General features: G+C 42.9%; 1 non-coding gene across 1 annotated transcript; it reads right to left on the bottom strand.

Annotated features, from left to right (window-relative positions):
• Positions 1-262: 262 nt before the first annotated feature.
• Positions 263-344, bottom strand: Trnas-gga (transfer RNA serine (anticodon GGA)). The gene is given in 2 exon segments: positions 263-297; positions 307-344. It is a non-coding gene; the product is annotated as a tRNA-Ser (tRNA).
• Between the last annotated feature and the right edge of the window lie 8,242 nt (positions 345-8,586).

The following is an 8,586-nucleotide window of genomic DNA, read 5'->3' as shown; positions in this document are numbered from 1 at the left end:
TGAAACGAGAAAACCATTGGAGCCACCGCTCTCGATTCGACACATCGCCAGTGGGCTCGTTTGCGATCCTTGCATGGAACTGGGTGGCTGGTGGTGTAGGTAAAGTCAGAGAGAGGGCACGCGTGGTACAAGGAGTGAGGCTGAGGAATATAGATGGTTCAAATGGCTCTGAGCACTATGGGACTCAACTGCTGTGGTCATAAGTCCCTTAGAACTTAGAACTACTTAAACCTAACTAACCTAAGAACATCACTCACATCCATGCCAGAGGCAGGATTCGAACCTGCGACCGTAGCGGTTGTGCGGTTCCAGACTAGCGCCTTTAACCGCTCGGCCACTCCGGCCGGCAGGAATATAGAGGGAGTGCCGTGTTGTTAAATGGAGAGGCAGTTGGGAACTTGGAGTGGATGCAGCGAGTGACACGTGCAGAGCTGAGTAGAGGGGCTATGCCCTAGTCGGTGGGGTTGCGGCCTTCGTGTTGGTGTGTGTGGTGTCTGGACCCCGATATTACCGCTGAGAGTAGAGGCAACGTTCACGTGCTGATTTCTATCCAGGACTTCTCGACAACCCATGTGTCCAATTCCAGTTTCTGAATGTGGTGAGACATTTTGTCCAATGAGTGCGTGTTTACTTGTAAAGGACAAGGTCCTGCACTGTTTTGAAGTTCTATTAGAGATTATGGACAAGAATTCGACCATTTGTTGAGGTGTAACAAGTCGCCATTTAAGAGAGTCAATGTTCCGAATAAACAGTCAAAATGCTATATAGTCGTGGTTGTTAGATGTATCACTGCGCCCTTAGAAACCTAATATTCTGCCTTGAGTTTGGTGGCCGTTATTGGTGTTCCAGGAACAATACTAAATGCCTGACTTGTGCCTGAGTCCAAATTTCATGGAGCTTAAATTCAAGGCCATTGCTATGTGTATAGACACTGTTTGTTCAAACCAATGTAGGAACGTCACTCTCACTTCAATTAAGTCGATGTGGTTTGTCCCCCATCTGTAATTGTTCGTCCTTGTATTTAACAATTTGTTGATTTAGAATTTTGGTCTTGCACTTCAGTCCATCCGTGGACCTGCACACATATATAGGATGGGGTCCCTCCACACCCACACCAACGTGGTGACCAAACCAACAGTTCTACTGTCACCTCCGTATAACATGTTAGTTTTTGAATCAGGAGTCACAGGGTGCGGGCTGTGATGTTATCCATGCGTCTGGGTAAGATTACTCATTAACATGGTCCATCAGGAGATAGAAAGTGGACGAAAGCGATCGAAGGGTAGCGGTTGTAAGGGCACAGCAAAAAAGTGCCAAGGCAAGCGCCAAGGGAAAAAACCTCTGCGACAGTAGGACGGGTAGTAAGGGCAGTAGCGGCTTGCTATCTGCGACAGTGCATGCAAGGTGTGGTTATGTTAGTGCGAGGTATCGTGCATCGTTACCTTTGTCGTTGCTGGGGCTCGTTGCGGTACTCGCTGCAGTTGCTGCGTCCCTGCAACAAAACCGTGGGTCTGCGTTATCTGCCGATTTAACGGGTGAGAGTTTAGGGCAGGTTTCCACTGCCCTGGTCGACCGCGGGTCTAGCGCAGGTCTTTTAGCGACTGACCGACGAACCGGCGTGCTTATGTTATAAAGGCCGAGCCATCTCATGTCGGTCTGCTGACGGTTCAAGGCAGAAGCTGTAAAATAATAATACCTTTATTGTACGTATCTTACTTTCTTACCCGGCGGGGTTAGGGATTTTCTCTGCCTCGTGATGACTTGGTGTTGTGTGATGTCCTTAGGTTAGTTAGGTTTAAGTAATTCTAAGTTTTAGGGGACTGATGACCATAGATGTTAAGTCCCATAGTGCTCAGAGCCTTACTTTCTTAAATACATCTGCCTTTATTCTGATGACTTTTAACATTTAAGTTCAGAGATTACTTCGCACTAACCTGTTGTTATTTGATCTGTCCAAGACTTAGTGAGCACGGCGGTACATGTGAAAGTTATTAACAGAGTTCGCTAAGCACCCCTCGGGCATTTTTCTTAAATTGATAATATGATTTAAACTGTTTTGAGGAGATAAACTGCTATTAATATCTTGGGGTGTCAGGTGTTCTGCAGGATATCAGCGTCGTACTTGCACGATATTTCGGTAACATAGCTCGTAACCTTCATCAGGTGCAACCTGAGACTGCTCCTCGAATGGATCTGGTCAAGTATTTGTGTCTTTGGCCTTCCCACTCCACCGGCGGTTGCAGGCGTTTCCTCTCCGGTCCGCGCTCGGTTGCTGCTATCTTCTGCAACGTTGCTGTTCCGTTTTCAATCCACTGCGGTTCTGGGTGTTCCATCTTAAACTGTTATTGACAGATAATCTAGTAAGCGCTAGGCGCACATTTTCTTAAACGTATTTTTTTTTTTAATTCTTACTAATGCCTGCTTTACTGAATGTTATGACGTACCTTTCCTTTCTACAAATCGTTTACTATGTAATCAGCGTTTCATTCCTGTACTTCAGACAGGGAAACTTGTACAAATAAATTGTCATACAAATTGCGAATGAAGTTGCTGGGTTAACCCTCCCACTCCTCATCCTTGTGAGCTGATCCTTGTGACCTGTCCCTATGCGCGTGGAATTATCCCCATATGCGGCACAAGTGCCTCTGGCTGCCATAGCTGCTGTCACCACTATATTGAATTCAAACAGATGAATATGTCGACGTTCCGGTTTCTCCACTTGGCACTCCATTTTATAGCGTCCGCAGCTCCAGTCACTATCTCCAAATGACAAAATGGCAACGTGTAAACTCAAACAGCACCAATGAACTACAAATAAAAAACGACAATCGATAAATACACACATAGCAAACGAAATGCCAACATTGGAAATGTCACCTTAACAGCTTTGGCTATCCATGCACGAGTCACTTCCATTTGACGTCGTTCCTGCGTCACAACCTTTAGTCGTACACGCATTATATAATTCCTGTATAGGCGAGGACATTTTACTCAAAAGTCGCTGCCTGGTATCTGCGGATAGGCAGATACGTCAGTGCCTGTATTGAAGGAACATTGCATCGTTCTTCTTAACAACACAGGCATTGCAATATCGTGTTTTCAGAATACGACCCGTGGCTAACTTAGTTGTGAAGTATCAAAATAACCTTAGGCAATAACGAAATTAAAACCGGTTCACTATCAGGCTGTGATGTCAGACAGTAATATGTCAAAAAATCAATCTTTTTTGACAATAGGTTCCTCGTAATTGAACGAGAAAGACTGCGAATCTCGAAATAGTGGTTTTCAATCTTTTACGGGCAAAATAAAAGTTTTACTGAGAAACTGTCTACAGATACGATGTAGCAGTCCTTCATCTATATAAACAATTTCTTCAGGCACCTCGGATGACTTCAAATTACTGAAAACAGTATTCAATCCCTCATAGATGTGAGCCTCTCGTGGCGACAAACGGACACAGCGAGGACTACGAAGCGACGAGTACTCGGCACGCCGCCCCTGTGTGAACTGCGCCTCACGCGCTACAATTGGAAGCCCTCTGGCGGCGGAGGAGTGCGAATATCTAGGCATGAAGAATAAAGACGTGTAATGTTACTAAAGTTAGTTTTGTTTAAAAAGCTTTGAGACTTTTCACATAAAAAATAAAGAGGCATTGCTTTTCAGCGCACCCTCATAGCTTCAAAATCCTCAGGCTACTAAAATCTGACTTCTTCGTTTCAAAGCTGATTGATGGAATGTGACATCTGTGCACCATTTGGTATAAATTTGTCATAGCAATTTGTTTTTTCCCAGAATTACTGGAGACAGAAATTTATTTCGTTTAGCAGGGCCAGCGGCCATCCCCATGAGAAGTATTTGCTTTGATATCTGAAGTCGCGGCAATTAGAAACAGAAGTATGTGTCGGACAAATAACATCGCCGCCACTCTCCCTCCCTGGCTCCATATCGCTGCCGTGACGTGATATTTTTTTTTTACTTTAATCTTCAGGCTTCTGTTTATCCGTTAACGTAAGTCAACTCCGCTAATGCAGCAGTGTTTGATTTGGTCTAGTAAAACTCTGGTAGAGGCAGATATGTTCCTCATCATTTCGCAGCAAGGAGAGAAAATGCTACACATCTTGTGAGGCATTAACTACATGTTGCAAGTGTCATTGTCCTATGAGATGAAAATATTCATTCACGGGTCGTAAACAACTGATGGTGGGTAGTTTCCTTCTTTTTTCCTGGGGACCAAACAGAACGGTCACATTCCCTTCCTCAGAAGCAGTGGCCACCATCGCTGTTCAGTTAGTCATGCCACTTGGACATAGGAACGAGCTGTTCATATCTTCAACTCCGCATCAGTGCGTAGGTATAACAACACTAATTTTACAAATATAAAGCAGAATGTTTAATAAACGCCGCAGTAGGCTGTAATGCGATGTTTATCTAGTCGTGCGATTAGCTAATTTCAACTAAGCGTCATTGTCAAGCACATTTGTAACATCTGTATTTCATGTCGTTTTCAAATCACTCTGTTACTCACTCAGTCGTTAACTCCAATTTCAACTCAACCGCCCACATCCCTGAATTTCAAGTGAGGTTGTGTCACACATGGAAAGTAATTTCGGAAGACACACTACAATCGAGAGATTGCCACTGCTACTATCTCCAACCGCTCGCTAATGAAACGACCTAGCGCGTTCTTTTGTTACCGGAGTTGGCATGCAATCGTACAGTTTTTACATGATGTATCTTCTCGCTATACATGTATGACATCTGCATCCTAAGGGACGCTAACTAGCTCCGACTCTGTAAAGCAGTTTTACACATTATCTTCACTAAACTTTCTATGCACTCTTAAATTTTGTTTAAGTTGAAACATCCCCTTAGAAAAATAATACAGGACTGTACTTAAACTGACACACAATATTTTTAGCGCAACGCAATCTGACTTTCAAAAATCCCTACAAAAGAATGACCCTGACTAACATTAATCTATACCTTTCACAAATCACTTACCTCACCAAAAATCTCCGTTACTCGAACTACTGCAATACAGCGAGCGCCACTACTGCCAGCTAAATAACAGATTCAAACAACGGAAGGCACTAACTACTAGTAGGCATAGTTAGCAACGAAAGATTTCAATAGAGAACAAACACTGTATTTAACTTAACAGTCATAATATACATGTTCATGACATCCATTTTTACAAATTTCCAAACTCCGCCATCTCTCTCCCCATATCCACCACTGCTGGCGGCTCACCTCCAACTGCGCAACGCTACGCGCTGTTCACATCCAGCTGCCGCTGCCCAACACTACAATGGCAGACAACAATGCAAACTAGCCACAGACTGCACACAGCACAGCCAGTGATCCTCATACAGAGCGCTACGTAACGTTGCCAATAAGAAAATATAAACAGCCTACTTACAAAGCCCCCATGCTCCCCACAAAAAAATTTACAAATTGTTTTGGGCAGTGGCCAATACAGATTTGAAAAAAATTTTCATAATTACAGTAAGAAAGGTATCAAATGCACACACTTATTAATACAATGTTGGTCAAAAGCTAAAATTTTCTCACAGTCCATAAAGATAGTCCTGATCATTCATCATAATAGTAATTACAGTTTTTGTTTTTCACAAAAACTCATTAGTAAAAGAAATTGCACACAGAAGTAGTGGATTTCCATGCAGTCTTGAACAAGTAGTGTTCTCTTTCCAACAGAAAGACAATGCTGACTCTTGACATCCTGACAGGCAATGGGCCACAACAGAGCAAACCCACAGCAGAGTCATTCGACGTTTTGAAGAATATTGGTGGGTAGGTCATCACAGAATAGACCCACTGTAGTCCTGGTAGAGAGGATGTTACTGGTGGGCCACCAGAGGTGCAGACCCACTGCAGTCCTTGTAGAAATAATGGTATTGGTGGATCATCAAAGGTGCAGACCCACTTCAGTCCTTGTAGAGACGGCCAGCAGCCATCTGCTGCGACTGTGCAGGTGCACAATCACCACCGAAGAGTCGTGCAGCGTAGATAGCAAGTCCATAAACCACCACTTGTGCACGCACAAAGTTTTTGGAATTGTCCTTAGAAGTCTTGCAGACAATATAGCAAGTCCATAAACCACCACTTGTACACTCACGAAGTTTTTGGAACTGTCCTTAGAACCAGCAATGCTGTTATCCAGTCCCTTGCCAAATTATTAACACACGTGCAAACACTAACAGTCCCTACTTCTCACATATTGTCCATATACTATGACCAACAGAAATGTGTGCAGTGAAATGAATGCTTACAAGTTACTTAATTTGATGAACTAGTGTCAATTACAATTTTATAACATGAGAATACAATTACAGGAATACAGAAAACATCATTAAAGAACATAACAATACAGATAACATTTGTAGTACAAGCTTTACAAAAGAATCGAAATAACATATACCTCAGTGTTACAGGAATTATGAGATGAGTACATACATAAAAGATCAGAATAACTTGCGAAACATCAACTTCACACATGAGCATTAAAACAAAACAGAATAAATAATGTCTAAGCATATTTACAAGGTAAATAACATATTATTATTGCCAATTATATTTGAGGATAGCAGTATTCCTCATCATAGTGAATATAGCTTAGTATTAGAAAAATTCTACAACATAAATCGTATTAGCTAAACACATAAAGACAGGAAGAACACAAATACCCAAGGGTACATAAACACATAGTGGGATGACACAAAAGGAAAGGACAGGGTTTGTTTTCAGTGTAACATTTGGTACTGCAGTCCAACCCAAAACTTCATTCCATAGATCTTTCGTCTTATTTCAACCTTTGCTTCCACCAAAAAAATCCTATCCAAGCATGCTTCCTGGATTTATTTCACATATATCTTACCTCATTATTTATTTCCAAGAAAATCCTACCTATACCTGCTTTCTGTACTCTTTCATATAACTTCTCAATGCATTTCTTGCAATTCATCGCAACTCATTCTCTTATATAGTCTACCCCTTCTTAAGCTAACTTAAATCTACTGAGCTCAGATGCTAAACTAAGGGACAAGGCAATGCAGCAGCACAAAACAATTAACGCAAACAGCAATGACAAAAAATTCAAATTGGCAAAGTAAGCAGCAATATTACAACTAATATGCAGTGAGCAGCAAACAAGAAAAATAAATCAGTAATAAACTGGCTTAGCAGAGTAACACAAAGTCAAATTCAGTAACACTATGCCTCGCAAACAGCAGTAACTTATACCTAAACATGACATAGCTCAAGCAGAAAAAATATTACAGTAAAAACAACAATGCAGACAAGGGAAATGTATATTCACATCTTAATGTCTATGTAATTCAAGTGGTGCACCACAAAAACTAATTCTACAAAAAATTACCAAGTACTTGTAAAGAAAATTATATATGCAGTTCTTGTTATCAGTACCTTCTTATTGTTCTATCCATTCCAAGAGCTCCTTTTTCGAAGAATGTGGATCATAAAATAATTATTTAATAGATCTGTTGACAGAAAGTGTTCACATTAGCAAATGCATTTTATTTTATTTTATAAAACTAATGCTGCAGCACAGCTGGAAACTAGATATCAAATGAAATAAGCAACTATGAAAAGCAAAGCATAAAAATATCATTCAATAGTCATGTGACATTTCATAAGTTAGTAGAAATTCTCTCAACTCTCATACAAAGACGCTTGTCATGATCGTGTTTGCAGATGTATGTATCTTTCCAAGTAATGAGCGTGTCGTAATTGCGATGCATTCTCTAAAGGAATGTCAATGGCGAGGATAATGGCCTCTTTTTTTTCTCCACCTAATAGCTTTCTTTTGTCAGACGACTACCTCTCAGCTGGGCACCCAAAACGCATTACGTCAAGGTCACTTACTTTTCTTACTGAAATACACTCCTGGAAATGGAAAAAAGAACACATTGACACCGGTGTGTCAGACCCACCATACTTGCTCCGGACACTGCGAGAGGACTGTACAAGCAATGATCACACGCACGGCACAGCGGACACACCAGGAACCGCGGTGTTGGCCGTCGAATGGTGCTAGCTGCGCAGCATTTGTGCACCGCCGCCGTCAGTGTCAGCCAGTTTGCCGTGGCATACAGAGCTCCATCGCAGTCTTTAACACTGGTAGCATGCCGCGACAGCGTGGACGTGAACCGTATGTGCAGTTGACGGACTTTGAGCGAGGGCGTATAGTGGGCATGCGGGAGGCCGGGTGGACGTACCGCCGAATTGCTCAACACATGGGGCGTGAGGTCTCCACAGTACATCGATGTTGTTGCCAGTGGTCGGCGGAAGGTGCACGTGCCCGTCGACCTGGGACCGGACCGCAGCAACGCACGGATGCACGCCAAGACCGTAGCATCCTACTCAGTGCCGTAGGGGACCGCACCGCCACTTCCCAGCAAATTAGGGACACTGTTGCTCCTGGGGTATCGGCGAGGACCATTCGCAACCGTCTCCATGAAGCTGGGCTACGGTCCCGCACACCGTTAGGCCGTCTTCCGCTCACGCCCCAACATCGTGCAGCCCGCCTCCAGTGGTGTCGCGACAGGC

The sequence above is a fragment of the Schistocerca cancellata genome, chromosome 9 (assembly GCF_023864275.1).
Source record: "Schistocerca cancellata isolate TAMUIC-IGC-003103 chromosome 9, iqSchCanc2.1, whole genome shotgun sequence".
In the NCBI taxonomy this organism is placed as follows: Eukaryota; Metazoa; Arthropoda; class Insecta; order Orthoptera; family Acrididae; genus Schistocerca; species Schistocerca cancellata.
This window is presented reverse-complemented; position numbering and strand designations above follow the sequence as displayed.